Here is a 17,489-nt window from a genome sequence, read left to right on the forward strand (position 1 = left end):
AGGTATGGGTCTATGCCTAATTTCCGCCACACTGTTATCCAGTTTTCCCAGCAATTTTTGTCAAACAGTGAGTTCTTATCCCAGAAGCTGGGGTCCTTGGGTGATAAAACAGTGTGGTGGAAATTAGGCATAGACCCATACCTGACACCGTACACAAGAATAAAGTCCAAATGGGTACATGATTTAGGTATAAAGATTGATACCATGAATAAACTGGAGAAGCAAGGAATAGTGTATTTATCAGATCTATGGAGAAGGGAACAATTCTTTACTAAAGGAGAGATAGAATGCATTATGAAATGCAAAATGGATAACTTTGATTACATTAAACTGAGAAGTTTTTGCACAACCAAACCCAATGCAACCAAAATCCGGAGGGATGTAGTAAATTGGGAAAGAATTTTTACAGCTAAGCTCAGGGATAAAGGCCTCATTTCTAGAATATATAGAGAACTGATACAAATGTATAATCATACAAGTCATTCCCCAATTGATAAATGGTCAAAGGATATGAACAGGCAATTTTCAGAGGAAGAGGTTAAGGCTATCTATAATCATATGAAAAAATGCTCTAAATCACCATTGGTTAGAGAGATGCAAATCAAAACAACTCTGAGGTACCACATCACACCTATAAGATTGGCAAACATGACAGAACAAGAAAATGATAAATGCTGGAGAGGATGTGGGAGAGTTGGAACACTAATTCATTGTTGGTGGAGCTGCGAGCGCATCCAACCATTCTGGAGAGCAATTTGGAACTATGCCCAAAGGGCTACAAAAATGTGCATACCCTTTGACCCAGCAATATCGCTACTAGGACTATATCCCCAAGAGATCATAAAAATGGGAAAGGGTCCCACATGTACAAAAATATTTATAGCAGCACTCTATGTAGTTGCCAAAAACTGGAAGTCAAGGGGATGTCCATCAATTGGGGAATGGCTGAATAAATTATGGTATATGAATGGAATGGAGTACTATTGTGCCATAAGAAATGATGAACAAGAAGACTTCAGAGAGGCCTGGAAGGACTTATATGACCTGATGCTGAGTGAAAGGAGCAGAACCAGGAGAACTTTGTGCACAGCAACAACCACAGTGTGTGAGAGTTTTTTCTGGTAGACTTAGATTTTTGTAATAACGCAAGAACTTCTTACCAAAAAAAAAAAAAAAATCCCAATGGAGGATCTCAAGGCAAAATGCCTGCCACACTCAGAGAGAGAAATATGGAAGTCGCTCACATATTGTAGCAGATCATGTTTGTGTATGTGTATGTGTTTGTGTATCATGTTCTGATTTGTTATACGATTTCTTTCATTTATCTTAGTCTGACTACATAGCATGACTATAGTGAAAATATACTCAATAGGAAAGTATATGTAGAATCTATACAGAATTGTGTGCAGTCGTGGGGAGGGAGGGGGGAGTGGGGGGTAGGTGAGGGGGATAAAATCACAATTGTATGGCAGTGATTGTTAAACATTACAAAATTAAAAAAAAAAGCATGATAAGAAAACCAAAAAAAAAAAAAAAAAAGAATTTAATGAGAAATAACTCAGTCTAGACATTTTTCCTACTAAATTACCAACTTATTGAATAGTGCCAAGAATCCTTCTCCCAGTATAATCAAATAATATGCAAAACTAAAAAACCTTAATGTGGCATAAGGACTTTTGTAACAAAGAAAATTAATATAAAACTTAATCTAGACATTCAAAATAAAATTGAAACAATTATTCTCATTATCAATTCAATCCACAACTCAACTACTCGCTAATGTCATGGTGGAGGAGGTGCTGATGGAGAAGAAGTAGGCTGAAGGGGGCCTGCTTTCCATAAATGTTAAATTTATAGCTCACAACATTTATGGACAAAGCTTTACTTTGAACTGTTCTTGAGGAAATATTTAAGCTATAGAATTGTATGTTGCAAATAATGAAAACTAAATGGCACAGAAGTGTTTGTGGAGTAAGTACTTGTCAAATGAAATGGCTCTCCTAATGACCTGTCACTGCTTTTATACTACTGGGAAAATTCTGAATAAAACACCAAGAACTCACTTTTTCAATGTTAAAATATTATTCAATGGAAGCCTTAATAGACCCTATTTCAACAATCTTTTCAGTCCATTTTTGTGGAACTACTAGCTATTTCTTCAGGGCCTTGTTGAAAAGAGGAATAAAATATTATCCACAGGAAAAAAAAAAAAACAAAACAGAAGGTTGCTATATTCCTTGCCTACTGCATCTTGAGTGCCAAGTCTATTCCACTTGTCTACCTCTCTGTTTCTTAGCCAATACCAAGTGGTTTTGATAATTGCTGCTTTATAGTACAGTTTGAGGTCTGGTAGTGCTAGGCCACCTTCCCAAGCGTTTCTTTTCATTAGCCCCTTTGATATTCTGGACCTTTTGTTTTTCCAAATGAATTTTGATATTATTTTATCCAGCTCTAGAAAGTAATTGTCTGATAGTTTAATTGGTATGGCACTAAATAAGTACATTAATTTAGGTAGAATTGTCATTTTTATTATATTAGCACGGCCTACCCATGAGCAACTAATGTTTTTCCACTTACTTAAATCTGAGTTTATTTGTGCAAAAAGTGTCTTGTAATTGTGTTCATATAATCCCTGGGTTTGTTTTGGCAGGTAGACTCCTAAGTATTTTATACTGTCTACCCTAGCTTTAAATGGGATTTCTCTTTCTATCTCTTGCTGTTGGACTTTGTTGCTAATATATAGGAATGCAGAAGATTTGTGTGGGTTTATTTTGTAACCTGCAACTTTGCCAAAGTTGTTTATTAATTCAAGTAATTTTTTACTTAAATCTCTGGGATTCTCTAGGTAAATCATCATATCATCTGCAAAGAGTGATAACTTAGTTTCTTCTTTGGCTATTCTTATTCCTTGAATATCTTTATCTTGTCTAATTGCCACAGCTAACATTTCTAGTACCATATTGAATAATAGTGGTGATAATGGACAACCTTGTTTCACCCCTGATCTTATTGGGAATGCATCTAGCTTATCCCCATTGCATATAATGCTTGCTGAAGGTTTTAGATAGATACTGCTTATTATTTTATGGAAAGTTCCCTTTATTCCTACATTCTCCAGTGTTTTTAGTAGGAATGGGTGTTGTATTTTGTCAAAAGCTTTTTCTGCATCTATTGAGATAATCATGTGGTTTTTGTTAGCTTTGTTGTTGATGTGATTGATAATGCTAATAGTTTTCCTAATATTGAACCAGCCCTGTAGTCCTGGTATGAATCCTACCTGATCATAATGTATTAATCTCGTGATAAGATGCTGTATTCGTTTTGCTAAAATCTTATTTAAAATTTTTGCATCTATATTCATTAGGGAAATTGGTCTATAATTTTCTTTCTCTGTTTTGTCTCTTCCTGGTTTGGGTATCAAAACCATATTTGTATCATAGAAAGAATTTGGGAGGACTCCTTCTTCCCCAATTTTCAAAAATAGTGTATGTAGTATTGGAATTAACTGTTCTTTAAATGTTTGATAGAATTCACTTGTGAATCCATCTGGCCCTGGAGATTTTTTCCTAGGGAGTTCATTGATGGCTTGTTCAATTTCTTTTTCTGAGATGGGGTTGTTTAAGTATTCAACTTCCTCTTCTGTTAATCTGGGCAATTTGTATTTTTTAAAATATTCATCCATCTCATTTAGATTATCGAATTTGTGGGCATAAAGTTGGGCAAAGTAGTTTCTAATTATTGTTTTAATTTCCTCCTCATTGGAGGTGAGTTCACCCCTTTCATTTTTAATATTAGTAATTTGATTTTCTTCTTTCTTTTTTTAAATCAGATTGACCAAAGGTTTATCAATTTTATTAGTTTTTTCATAAAACCAACTATTGGTTTTATTTATTAATTCAATAGCTTTCTTAATTTCAATTTTATTAATCTCTCCTTTGGTTTTCAGTATTTCTAATTTGGTATTTACTTGGGGATTTTCAATTTGTTCTTTTTCTAGCTTTTTCAACTGCAAGCCCAAGTCATTGATCTCCTCTTTCTCTATTTTATTTATGTAAGCATTCAAAGATATAAAACTTCCCCTAATAACTGCTTTTGCAGTATCCCATAAGTTTTGGTATGTTGTCTCACTATTGTCATTCTCTTGAATGAAATTGTTGATTGTTTCTATGATTTCTTCTTTAACCCAACCCTTCTTTAGAATTAGATTATTTAGTTTCCAATTGATTTTTGGTTTCTCTTTCCATGGCCTTTTATTACATGTAATTTTTAATGCATTATGATCTGAAAAGGATGCATTGATTATCTCTACCTTTCTGCACTGGATTGTGAGATTTTTATGTCCTAGTACATGGTCAATTTTTGTAAATGTTCCATGTACCACTGAGAAAAAGGTATATTCCTTTCTATTCCCATTTAATTTTCTCCAAAGATCTATCATATCTACCTTATCCAGAGTTTTATTTACCTCCTTAACCTCTTTCTTGTTTATTTTGAGGTTGGATTTATCGAGTTCAGAGAGGGGGAGGTTGAGGTCCCCCACTAGTATAGTTTTGCTATCAATTTCTTCCTTCAGCTCCCCCAACCTCTTCTCTAAGAATCTGGATGCTATGCCACTTGGAGCATACATGTTTAGTAAAGATATTGCTTCATTATCTATGGTGCCTTTTAGCAGGATATAGTTTCCATCCTTATCCCTTTTGATTAGATCTATTTCTGCTTTCGCTTTGTCTGAGATTAGGATTGCTACTCCTGCCTTTCTTACATGAGCTGAAGCACAATACATTCTGCTCCATCCTTTGACCTTTATCCTATGTGTATCCCCCCGTTTCAAATGTGTTTCTTGTAAGCAGCATATTGTTGGATTATGGCTTTTAATCCATTCTGCTATCCATCTCCATTTTATGGGAGAGTTCATTCCATTCACATTCACAGTTATGATTACAATCTGTGTATTTCCCTCCAACCTCTTTCCCACCATTTGTGCTTTTAGCTCTCCCGTCTCCCTTCCCCTCCTCAATAGTATTTACTTTTCTCCCCCTCCTCCTGCAGCCTTCCCCTCCTTCTTTTAGCCCCCCTCCCTTTTACTCCCCTTTACTCTTATTGCTTCTTTCCTCCCTTTTAGCCACCCTCCCCTTTCTTCCCCCTTCCCCTCCTACTACCTATAGAGCTAGTTAGGATTATCTACTTAAGATTATTGTTCCCTCCTTTGAACAAATCAAATGAGAGTACCTCTCAAACAATGCTCGTCTCCCTCCCCTCCTTCCCTCTACTATAGTTTTGTACTTCTTCCTGTGATATAATTTGCCATTTTCTGCTTCCCCTTATTCACACCTCCTATTACAATCCCTTCTCATACTTAAATCATATTTTTGACATGACATCATTTACTTTATGCCCGTTCCCTCTACATATATCCCTTTTATCATAATAGCTGCACAGTTCTCAAGATTACCAGGTTTCATCTTCCCTTATAGGGAGGTAAACAGTTTGCCCTAATTGAGTAGCAAGTTTTTGTTTTTGTTTTTTCCCCTCTGTTTACCTTTTTATGATTCTCTGGAGACCTGCATTTGAAGATCAAATTGTCTATTGAGTTCTGGTGTTTTGGTCAGGAAGCTCTGGAAATCCCTTATTTCGTTGAATGACTTTCTCCTTGCCTGAAATGTTATGCTGAACTTTGCTGGGTAGTTGATCCTTGGTTGAAGTCCCAACTCCTTTGCCTTACGGAATATTGGGTTCCAATTCTTTCGATCTTTTAATGTAGAAGCTGCAAGGTCCTGTGTGATCCTGACTGTGTGTTCTTAATATTTGAATTGTTTCTTTCTGGCTGCTTGTAGTATTTTCTTCTTCACTTGATAGCTCTGGAATTTGGCAACGATATTTCTTGGGGTTTTGAGTTTGGGATCCCTTTCGGGAGGGGAACGGTGGATTCTTTCAATGACTATTTTGCCCTCTGAGTCTAGTATTTCTGGGCAGTTTTCCTTGATGATTTCCTGGAATATATTGTCCAGACTCTTTTCTTCATCATGGGTTTCTGGCAGGCCAATAATTCTTAAATTTTCTCTCCTGGATCTATTTTCCAGGTCAGTTGTTTTTCCAATTAAATATTTTACATTTTCTTCTATCTTTTCATTCTTTAGATTTTGTTTGACTGATTCTTGTTGCCTCATTGAGTCATTAGTTTCTACTTGCCCAATTCTAATCTTCATTGTATTGTTTTCTTCAGTTAGCTTTTGCATCTCCTTTTCCATCTGACCAATTTTTCCCTTTAAGGAGCTATTTTCTCCATTTAATTTTTGTACTTCTTTTTCCATTCGACCAATTTTCCCAGTTAGGTTTTGGGTTTCCTTTTCCATCTGATCAATTTTCCCAATTAGGTTTTGGGTTTCCTTTTCCGTTTGATTAACTCTTCCTTTTAGGGAATTATTCTCTCCAGTTAATTTTTGAACTTCCTTTTCCATTTGTTCAATTTTCCTTTTCAGAGTGATGTTCTCATCAGTGAATTCTTTTTTTATAATTTTAAGATCATTGGCCAGTTTTTCTTTTATATCCTTCTTCAGATGTTCCAGGTAATCTAGTTGTGCTTGCGAGAAATTCATAGTCCCATCTGAGGTTTCAGATGGAAGTACAGTCTCAGCTCTGACCTCTTTGGTGTTTGTGTTTTGGTCCTTGTCCCCATAGAAAGATTCTATGGTTTTTTCACTTTTCGTCTGCTTTTTCCGATTCATGATGTTGACTGAGTGTTGTAGCTTCTGGTTCTTTCAGTCAGAAGGTACAGATCTTTAAATTGAGCTGATGTGTCTAGGCTAAAAGCAGGCTTTTGTTTTTTTTTTCCCCGATCAACCCTGGGGTTAGCTTGTTAGGTGTGTGGGAGGGGTGGTCTGGTCTCAGGAGATCTCCTCAGCTGACCTGAGGCAAAGGCAAGGTCAGGGGATGGTGATCCCAGCTTCCCTATTGTCTTCCCTTTTCCCCTGGAGGGCTGGGGCACGCCTAGAAGCTAATGCGTGTTCCCGCCCCTCCTGGGACTCGTCTCCCGGCACTGAGGCTTGCCTGGGTCTCAGTGCGAATTTTCTCTGCCCTGGGTCGTCTGTCCTTCCAGATCGCCTCCACCACAATAGGAAGAATCCCCCTTTGCTATTTTTCTAGCCTCTGGTGTTATGAGACTATTTGCCCCCTTCTGCTGTTCCTGCTGATCCAGGATTTATCTGGGGAAGAATTTTATGGTTCTTTCACGGTCATCAGGGGGGAGGAGAGAGCATTTACTGATCACTCCGCCATCCTAGCTCCCGGAAGTTCCAATAGGTGACTTACCGAAGTTTAGTCTTCAGGCTGAAGGTTTCAAGGGCTGCTGCGCTGATATCTGGCGCTCAGCGGCTCTCACCGGCTCGGTTTGGCTTGTCTCCTGCTCCGCTGGTTTCGCCCGCCACTCTCGGGTTTCTCAGGTCCCTTCCGCCCTGCTGCGCTGACCACGCTGCGCTGTGCGCTGGGGGCTTACCCCCGCGGAACAGATCTTTCCCGTGGACCTTCCAGTCCAACCTGGGCTCCGAATCTGTCAAAGTCTGTCACCGACTGGATTCTACACCTCCAAAGTCTGGTCAGATTCTCCTTTCAGAGATATCCAGAGGAGTTTGTCCAGGAGCTTATGTGAGTCGTTGCTTTCACTCGCCATCTTGGCTCCACCCCCTGGGAGTCTACCAGTCTTAAAGATTGGCCAATTGAATTGGGACTTCAGGTGTCATCTAGTTCAACTTCGTCCTCCCTCCATGAGTGTTGGGATTGGAAGCTCAATTCCGTGTGGACAGTCTCGGGCAGGTAAAGGTGGGAGCTTCTAAATCTTAGAGCTCTCACGAGACCCCCCCAGGAAACGGCAGGGAATCGAGGTGAACCGAGCTATCTTGAGTAATTCCGCCTCTTCCGTGAGAAACGTGATGGGAGAGAGATCTCCCCGCCCTCGAGATTGTCCCGAATCTGGGCACACCTAGTTACCTAACAGCACGGTATTCAGATGCAAACTATGCGGCTGAAGGTTAAGTAGGATTGAGGAAGCCTGAAAGCTCTCTTAGCACGTGAGGAGCCAAGAGGACAGTAGGCTCCGCTTCTCTTCTTTCCTTTCTCCCCTCCCCCTCTCTCCCCGCTTGTACTTCTACTTCCAATCCCTTAAGATCTTAGCCTCCTTAGGAAATCTCCCCCTCTTCCTCCTAAGGAAGACCCCCCTGCACTTGTAACCGAGACCCTGAAATAAAGCTCAACCCTTGTTCGACGCTGGAACGTCCTTTCTCTCGTATGAGCATCCGGTTTTGGCCAACCGAAGACCTCGGAGGTGAGGTAAGAAGACTCGGGTAGCCCACACAGGCCTCTAGGCCTGGCACATGAGAGTCCCATCAAGCTTCATACATCCTTCAGTTGTTAAGGAATTTACCATGCTCTGAGACAGCCCATTGCATGTTTGAAACAACTCTCTGATGGTTAAAAAGCTTTTTCCTTAAATTGAGCTGAAGGTGTTTTCTATCAACTTCCACCAACCATTGTTTTGCTATCTGAGACTATGCAGAAAAAAACTAATTGTTCTTTCACATGAATTTTTTTTACACATTTGATGATAGCAATCATGTCTTTTCCCTTTCTGCTTTAGGTTAAATAGCCCCGATTCTGTCAACCAACCTTCATGTGGCCTGGTTTAGAATTTCCACCTGATGCTCTGTCTTGTCAGTGTTCTTTAAAAAAAAATGTGGTGTCCCTAACTGATCACAGTGTTCCAGATGTGATCTTACCAGTTCAGAGTACACTTTGAACACTGGCTCCCTTTCTTGGCCTGTTGTAGCAGCCTAAGAGTACTTTATTGGGCTTTCACTTCACATTGTTAACTCATATTGAACACATGGTCCATTAAAACTCACAGATCCTTTTCATGTTAAGTCTTGTTTAACCATATTTGCATTACCATTTGGCTGTGCAGTTGATTTTTTTCTTTTTTTTTAAATTTATTTATTTTTAGTTTTCAGCATTCATTTCCACAAGATTTTGAGTTTCAAATTTTCTCCCCATCTCTCCCCTCCCCCCCCAAACACCATGCATTCTGATTACCCCTTCCCCCAATCTTTCCTCCCTTCTGTCACATGCCTCCCTTCCCCTATCCCCATCTTCTCTCTTTTCTTATAGGGCAAGATAGATTTCTATACCCAATTACTGTATATCTTATTTCCCAGTTATATGCAATAACAATTCTCAACATTCTTTCCTAAAACTTTGAGTTCCAACTTCTCTGCCTTCCTCCCTCCCCATCCATCCCCACTGAGAAGGCAAGCAATTCAATATAGGCTATATATGTGTAGTTTTGCAAAATACTTCCATAATAGTCATGTTGTGAAAGACTAACTATATTTCCCTCCATCCTATCCTGTCTCCAACAATGTTTACTTCTAATTACTCCCTCCTTCCATTTGTCCTCCCTTCTATCATCCCTCCCATACCCCACTCATCCCTTTCTCCCCTATCATGTTGTGTAAGATAGATTTTCATACTAAATTGAGTGTGCATGTTATTCTCTCTCTAAGCCAAATGTGATGAGAGTAAGCTTCACTTTTTCCCTCTTACCTCCATTGAAAAAAGCTTTTTCTTGCCTTTTTTATGAGAGATAATTTGCCCCATTCCATTTCTCCCCCTCTTCTCCCAATATATTCCTCTCTCTTATTATTTTTTATTTTTATTAATTATAATTGTTAATTTATTAATTATAATTAATTTATCAATTTTTAAAAATAATTTAGATCATCCCTTCCTATTCAACTCACCCTGTGCCCTCTGTATATGTATATATATACATATGTATATATATATATTATATATATGAATAATCCTTCCAACTACTCAAATACTGAGAAAAGCTTCAAGAGTTACAAAAATTATCTTTCCATGTAGGAACGTAAACAGTTCAGGTTTAGTAAGTCCCTTATGACTTCTCTTTGCTGTTTACCTTTTCATGCTTCTCTTGATTCTTGTGTTTGAAAGTCAGATTTTCTATTCAGCTCTGGTCTTTTTATCAAGAGTGCTTGCAAGTCCTCCATTTTATTGAATGACCATTTTTCCCCCTGAAGTATTATACTCAGTTTTATTGGGTAGGTGATTCTAGGTTTTAGTCGTAGTTCTTTTGACTTCTAAAATATCATATTCCAAGCCCTTTGATCCCTTAATGTAGAAGCTGCTAGATCTTGTTATTCTGATTGTATTTCCACAATACTCAAATTGTTTCTTTCTGGCTGCTTGCAATATTTTCTCCTTGACCTGGGAACTCTGGAATTTGGCTACAATATTCCTAGGAGGTTTTCTTTTTGGATCTCTTTCAGGAGTTGATTGGTAGGTTCTTTCAATATTTATTTTACCCTCTGGTTCTAGAATATCAGAGTAGTTTTCCTTGATAATTTCATGAATGATGATGTCTAGGCTCTTTTTTATGATGATGGCTTTCAGGTAGTCCCATGATTTTTAAATTGTCTCTCCTGGATCTATTTTTCCAGTAATTTGTTTTCCCAATGAGATATTTCACATTGTCTTCAATTTTTTCATTCTTTTGATTTTGTTTTGTAATTTCTTGGTTTCTCATAAAGTCATTAGCTTCCATCTGCTCCATTCTAATTTTTAAAGAACTATTTTCTTCAGTGAGCATTTGAACCTCCTTTTCCATTTGGCTAACTCTACTTTTTAGAGCATTCTTCTCCTCATTGGCTTTTTGGACTTCTTTTGCCATTTGGGTTAGTCTATTTTTAAAGGTGTTATTTTCTTTAGCATTTTTTTGGGTCTCCTTTAGCAAGCTGTTGAATCACTTTTCATGATTTTCTTTCATTGCTCTCATTTCTCTTCCCAATTTTTGTTCTACTTCTCTTGCTTGATTTTCAAAATGCTTTTCAGACTCTTCCATGGCCTGAGAGCATTGCATATTTATTTGGGAGGTTTTGGATGCAGAAGCCTAGACTTTTATGTCTTCCTCTGATGATATACATTGTTCTTCCTCATCCAAAAGGATAGGAGAAAATACATATTTACTAAGAAAGTAACCTTCTATAGTCTTATTTTTCCCCCTTTTTTGGGCATTTTCCCAGCCAGTTACTTGACTTTTGAGTCCTTTGTCAAGTGCAGAGTATACTCTAGGGACCTGTAAGTTCTCAGTTTCTCCATGGTGGCACAATCAAGGCAGAGGAATTTACTCCTCTCTTGGCCTGCACACTGTTCTGGGAGCAACCACTAGATTTTTTGCCCAGGATCTTTGAGTAGAATTCCCTCTCCAGAGCCTCCACCAGCTCCACCAGTCAGTGCACCTCCTCACTCCAGGACAGTCACTCAGGTCTGAGATCCAGATTGGCACTTGATTCCCCCAGGGTCTTTAGGCAGAGGGCTCCAAAAATGGTTGCTGCCACCACCTGAGGCTGGGGCTAGACCATGTTCCCTTCTCACCCAGGAGAAAGAGCATTCTCACTGACCTTTGAAGCTGTCTTTGGCATTTGTATGTTGAAAAATCTGGGAGTCACAGCTACTCCCTGTGATTTTGCATCCTGAAGCCTGCTCTGGTCCTGTCCCTGCTGCACCAGGCAGCAAAGGGTGGGCTGTGCTCTGCTCTGAGCCCAGTGCAATGGACCTTTCCTGTCAGCCTTCTAGGCTGTCTTAGGCTAGAAATCTCTTTTACTCTATCGTTTTGTGGCTTCTGCTGCTCTAGAATTTTTTTAGAGTCATTTTTTACAGGTATTTTATGGGCTTTGGGGGGAGAACTTCTTCAGGTCCATCCTTCCACTCTGCCATCTTGGCTGCACCCCCTACAACTGATGTTTTGAACCCAAGCCTAGGAGTTTGCATCCCTATTCTTATATTATTAGACTTAACCCTTTTCTCCCCAGCCTGTCAAGAACTTTTTAGATCTCAGTTCTGTTGTCCAGTTTAATAAGAGTCCCTTCAAGATTTGTCACTGTAAATTTGATAAATATGTCATGACTGCCTTTAAATAATTTCTAAAAATATTGAATAGAACAGGATCAGGGAAAAAGCCCTTTAATACTCCACTAAAATCCTCCCTCAAGATTGGTATTAATTCCTTAATAACTGGGTCTGGTTCTCCAACAATTACCAGATCACCTAATTGTATAGGAATTTTGCCATAATTAGTCAATAAGAATTTACCAAGTGCCCACTGTGTGCTAAACAGTACACTAAGCAAAAGACAGTCACAGTCTAATGAGGGAGACAGTATAAAAACAATTATGTACAAACAAAATATATACAGAATAAACTGACAATAATCAATCATAAAGACTAACAAAAAAGGTTTCTTATAAAAGATGGGATTTTAATTAGTGTTTGATGGAAGCCAGGGAAGTCAAGAGGGAAAAAGGAGGTGAAAGAGAGTTCCAGGCATGGAGACAGTCATGAAAATTCTGAGTTGGGAGATGGAATGTCTTGTTCAAGAAAAAACAAGACCAGTGTCACTACATGCAGAGTGTTGGTTGGAAGGAGGTTTTGGAGGGGACAGTAAGATGTAAGGAGTATGGAAAGGTAGAAAAGGATCATGCTGCAAGGGTTTTGAATGCAAATAGAAGATTTTATATTTGATCCCAGAGGTGATAGGGAGCCCCTCATGTTTATTGAGGTAGTGGTGGTGGGTGTTGTTTAACATGGTCAAATCTGTACTTTAAGAAGATTCGTTTCACAGCTGAGTAGAGGATGGATTGGAACAGGGAGAGACTTGGGGCAGATTATTTCAATAGTTGACTCATGAGATGATGAAGACTTGCAATCAGAGTAGTAGCAGAGGAGAGAAGGGGTTGTATGCAAGAGATGTTATGAAGATAAGATTAATAGGGTTTGGCAACAGAATAAATCTGTGGGAGGTGTTGAGAGAGAAAGATTAAAGAGTTGAGGATGATCCCTAGGTTGCCAGTCTGCAGGGCTGGTGGTACTCTTAACAATAACAGGGAAATATGAAATAGGGGAGAGTTTGGGAGAAAAAGATAATGAGTTCAGTTTCATATTTGTTGAGTTTAAGATGTCCATGGAATATCCAGTGTGAGATGTCCAATAAGCAGCCAGAGTTATGAGTCTAAAAATTAGAAGAGAGATCTAAATTGATCTGGATAAATAGATACAGGAATCATCAGCATAGAGGTGATAACTGAATCCATGGGAAGCAAAGATATAACCAAGTGAAATTGTATAGAGGGAGAAGAGAAGAGGACAGAGCCCTGGAGGATACCCACTTTTGGTAGTTGTGACCTGGGCAAAGATGCAACAAGGGAGGTTAAGAAGGAGCAGTCAGAGTAGGAGGAGAACCAGGACAGAGCAGTGTCACAGAAACCGAGAGAGTAAAGAATGACAGGAAGAAGAGGGTAATTGATAGTGCCAAAAGCTTCAGAGAGGCCAACAGGATGAGGATTGAAAAAAGGCTGCTGGATTTGGCAATTAAGAGACCATTGATAAATGGAGAGAGAAATTTCAGTTGAATGAAGGTTGGAAGCTAGATTGTAGTGTTAAGAAGAGAGTGAGAGGAAAAGAAGTAGAGACATCAGTTATAGATAGTCTTCTCAAGGAGTTTAGCAACAGAAGGGGAAGACACAGGGTAATAGTGTGAGATGGAAGGGTCAAGTGAGTTTTTTTAAAGATGGAGTAGAGATACAGGCATGCTTGTAGATAGTAGGGAAATAGCTAATTGACAAAAAGATTGAAAATAAGTGATAGAATGGGGATGATAAAGGAGGCAATATTCTGAAGAAGATAGAATGAAGTGGAATCACATCTGCATATAGAGGGACTTGCCTTGTCAAGAAGAAGGCTCACCTCTTCATGTGAGACGGGAGTGAAGGAAGAAATAATAGCAATAGACATGCGGCAGATGTAGGACGAGGAGGAGATTAAACCCATACTTAGCTCAAGTAAGTATCATTCTTTAAGTATCCCTGGAATTGCTGTTTTACAATAAAAGTTTTATAAATAATTCTTCTACATTTGAAACAAAATATATCAGATCACAAGGTTTAATTTCATACTGTAACCCTCAAACTGGATTTTTACCCATATCTCTCAGTTTATAAATTCTTCTTGAGACTGAGCACTCTTTGAAACGATATTAACCATTCCCTCCCCTAGGGTGTTGTTTAAAGAAATTATCCTTTCAGTGGCTGATGTAATACCTTACAGTTGTGGGGAAAATGCCTTATATCTGCCCAGCATGTAGCTTATGTTTTAGGAAAATTTGACTCTATATGACTTGAATTGACTCCTACTACATATACACATTCTCTTAAAAATATCAAATATTAAATATTAGAAGATATAACTTGCAGTTATATAGCAAAACATAAGACACAATCTACTCTGATTCTATAGGGCACAAAGATATTTTCCAGTCATATTAAGGGAGAAAGGCCTCTTTCCTGACCCTATCCATCCCCAGCTCTCTACTTAAACTAAATTCTGTGTCCAATTTCAGCAGATTCACATACACTAAGCCTGTGTGACTTTAGTTAAGTCATTGAACTGTCTTCACTTACAAGATGGGGATGGTAATAATACTTCTAATGCCTACACCAGCAGGATTGTTGTAAGGAAAGTCCTTTCCATTGTAAAGAGTTGAATACATTTGAGACAATTTTATTAATGTTTTTTTCGAAGAAAGGTTGCTGATTACTGATAGTTTTCTGATTATTCTTTAGCACGTACTATTCTTTCCCTAGAAGAGTATACCAGGAGGTTCATGAACTATTCTGCAACCTACAGGATGAGCAGTGAGATTTTCTGTCTGCAGGGGTGGGGGATGGTAGAATAAACAATTCTTCTCTCTTGTATAAGCTACTTCTGAATTGCTTAATGACAACCCAATCTCAGATACTGAACTAAAAGAATAAGGCAAAATATATACTATAGAATTCATTGTATATAGAAAATGAGAGTAATTCAACCTCTGATACTTAATATTTGAGAACTAAACTTATCCAGGTACATAATCATTTATGACTGATTTCGAAAAAATAAAGTAATTTCTTGTTGTTTATCACTATTTAATGATTTTTAAATTATATTTAATTTTTTTATTTTTTTCTTTTTTATTAATTTATTTGTTTTCAGTTTTCTACAATAACTTCCATCATCAGGATGGCTGGAGATGACCCAAGATGAGGCAATTGGGGTTAGTGACTTGCCCAAGGTCACCCAGCTAGTGAGTGTCAAGTGTCTGAGGTGAGATTTGAACTCAGGTCCTCTTGACTCCTGCACTGGTGCTCTATCCACTGCACCACCTAGCTGCCCCTAGTGGTGACATGTACCACAGAGAAAAAAGTATATTCCTTTCCATCCCCATTCAGTTTTCTCCAGAGATCTATCATATCTACCTCATCCAGAGTTTTATTCACCTCCTTAACTTCTTTCTTGTTTATTTTGAGATTAGATTTATCAAGTTCAGAGAGGAGGAGTTTGTGGTCCCCCATTAGTATAGTTTTGCTGTCTGTTTCTTCCTGTAACTCCCTTAACTTCTCCTCTAAGAATCTGGATACTATACCACTTGGAGCATATATGTTTAGTAATGATATTGCTCATTGTCTATGGTGCCTTTTAGCAGGATATAGTTTCCTTCCTTATCTCTTTTGATTGGAACTATTTCTGCTTTTGCTTTGTCTGAGATTACCAATGCTAACCCTGCTTTTCTTACATCAGATGAAGCATAATATATTCTTCTCCAACCTTTTACCTTTACCCTGTGTGTACCCCCCATTTCAAATGTGTTTCTTGTAAACAACATATTGTTCGATTATGGTTTTTAATCCTTTCTGCTATCCATCTCTGTTTTATGGGAGAGTTCATACCATTCACATTCACAGTTATGATCACTATCTGTGTCTTTTCCTCCATCCATTTTGTCCTCATTTATGCTTTTAATTCTCCCTTCTCCCTTCCTCTCCACAATAGTTTTAATTTTTGACTACCACCTCCCTCAGTCTTCCCTCCCTTCTTTCAGCCCCCTCCCTTTTACTTCCCTGTTCCCTTACTACTTCTTCCTTCCCTTTTAGCCTCCTCTCCATTTTCTTTCCCCTTTCCCCTCCTACCTGTAGAGCTAGTTAGATTTCTATACTTAACTGAGTTTATTGTTCTCTGCTTGAACCAAATCAGATGAGAGTAAATCTCAAACATCTCCCTCCCCTCTTTCCCTCTACTGTAATATATTTTGTGCCTCTTCCTGTGATGTAATTTATCTTTTTCTACTTCCTCCTTTTCACATCTCACATTACAATCCCTTTGCACCCTTAAATCACATTTTTTATAATCACATCATCTAATTTATACCCACTCCCTTTATCTATGTATATCCCCTGTAAATATGATAATAAATATACTGTTCTCACGATTAACAAGTATCATCTTCCCTTATAGGGATGTAAACAGTTTATCCATATTGAATAACAAGTTTAGTTTTTTTCCCCCGTTTACCTTTTTATGCCTCTTTTGAGACTTGTGTTTGAAGACTGAATTTTCTGTTGAGTTCTGGCCTTTTCATCAGGAAGGTCTGGAAATCCCTTATTTCATTGAATGTCCATCTCCTTCCCAGAAATATTATGCTCAGTTTTGCTGGGTAATTGATTCTTGGTTTTAGTCCCAGTTCCTTTGCTTTATGAAATATCATATTCCAGTCCCTCCAATTTTTTAATGTAGAAACTGCAAGGTCCTGTGTGATACTGGCTGTAGTTTCTCAATATTTGAATTGTTTCTTACCTGTTGGCTTTCTAGGTTACCTTTGGTTGGAAACCTCTTTTCCTCTGTTGTTCTGTGGCTTCTGGTGCTCTAGAATTTGTTGAGAGTCATTTTTTACAGGTATTTTGTGGGCTGTGGGGGAAGCGCTAGAGTATATGCATCTTTCTACTCCGCCATCTTGGCTCTGCCTTCAATTCTATTTTTTAATAGATTGTTTTCTTCAGTTAACTTTTGCATGTCCTTTTCCATCTGTCCAATTGTTCCTTTTAAGGAGTTATTTTCTCCAGTTAGTTTTTGTACTTCCTTTTTCATTTTCCCAATTTTCCTTTTAAATTCTTCATGATTTTTTTCATATTTTTTAAATCATTGGCCAGTTTTTCTTCTACTTCTCCAATTTGCTTTTAAAATCCTTCTTGAGCTCTTCCAAGACTGCTCTTTGGCCTTGAGACCAGTTCATATTCCCTTCTGAAGTTTCAGATGGGAGTACAATCTCAGTGCTTACCTCTTTGGTATTCATGTTTTGTTCCTTGTCCCCATAGAAAGATTCTATGGCCTTTTCTTTTCTGGTTTGCTTCTTGCTCATGATGATCACCCTTTTCCTGGCTTTTTCTGCTTCTGGGGCATAGGGGGCTCTGTCCCACAGTTCTTGTGCTTAGAATTTGAGGCTTTGTATATTGTGGCCTCTGGTTTTTTTAGCTAGAAACCAAAATGCTGCTCCTTTCCTGGTGCTGAGCTGGCTGGTGTGTCAAAACAGTGGCCAGGTGAAGTCTTTC

General features: G+C 38.4%; 1 protein-coding gene across 5 annotated transcripts in view; it reads left to right on the forward strand.

The window, feature by feature from the left end:
* Positions 1–17,489, forward strand: part of IQCH (IQ motif containing H) — a 305,076-nt gene that overhangs the window by 47,739 nt on the left and 239,848 nt on the right. Inside the window, exon 1 of one of the 5 annotated variants that reach the window (XM_072614771.1) lies at positions 4,003–4,051. The exons of the other annotated variants lie outside the window; for them this stretch is intronic. The gene's annotated coding sequence lies outside the window, so the exon portion shown is untranslated. Of the gene's footprint in view, positions 1–4,002; positions 4,052–17,489 lie in introns of those variants that run through there. 5 annotated transcript variants of the gene reach the window in all.

The sequence above is a fragment of the Notamacropus eugenii genome, chromosome 1 (assembly GCF_028372415.1).
Source record: "Notamacropus eugenii isolate mMacEug1 chromosome 1, mMacEug1.pri_v2, whole genome shotgun sequence".
NCBI lineage: Eukaryota > Metazoa > Chordata > Mammalia > Diprotodontia > Macropodidae > Notamacropus > Notamacropus eugenii.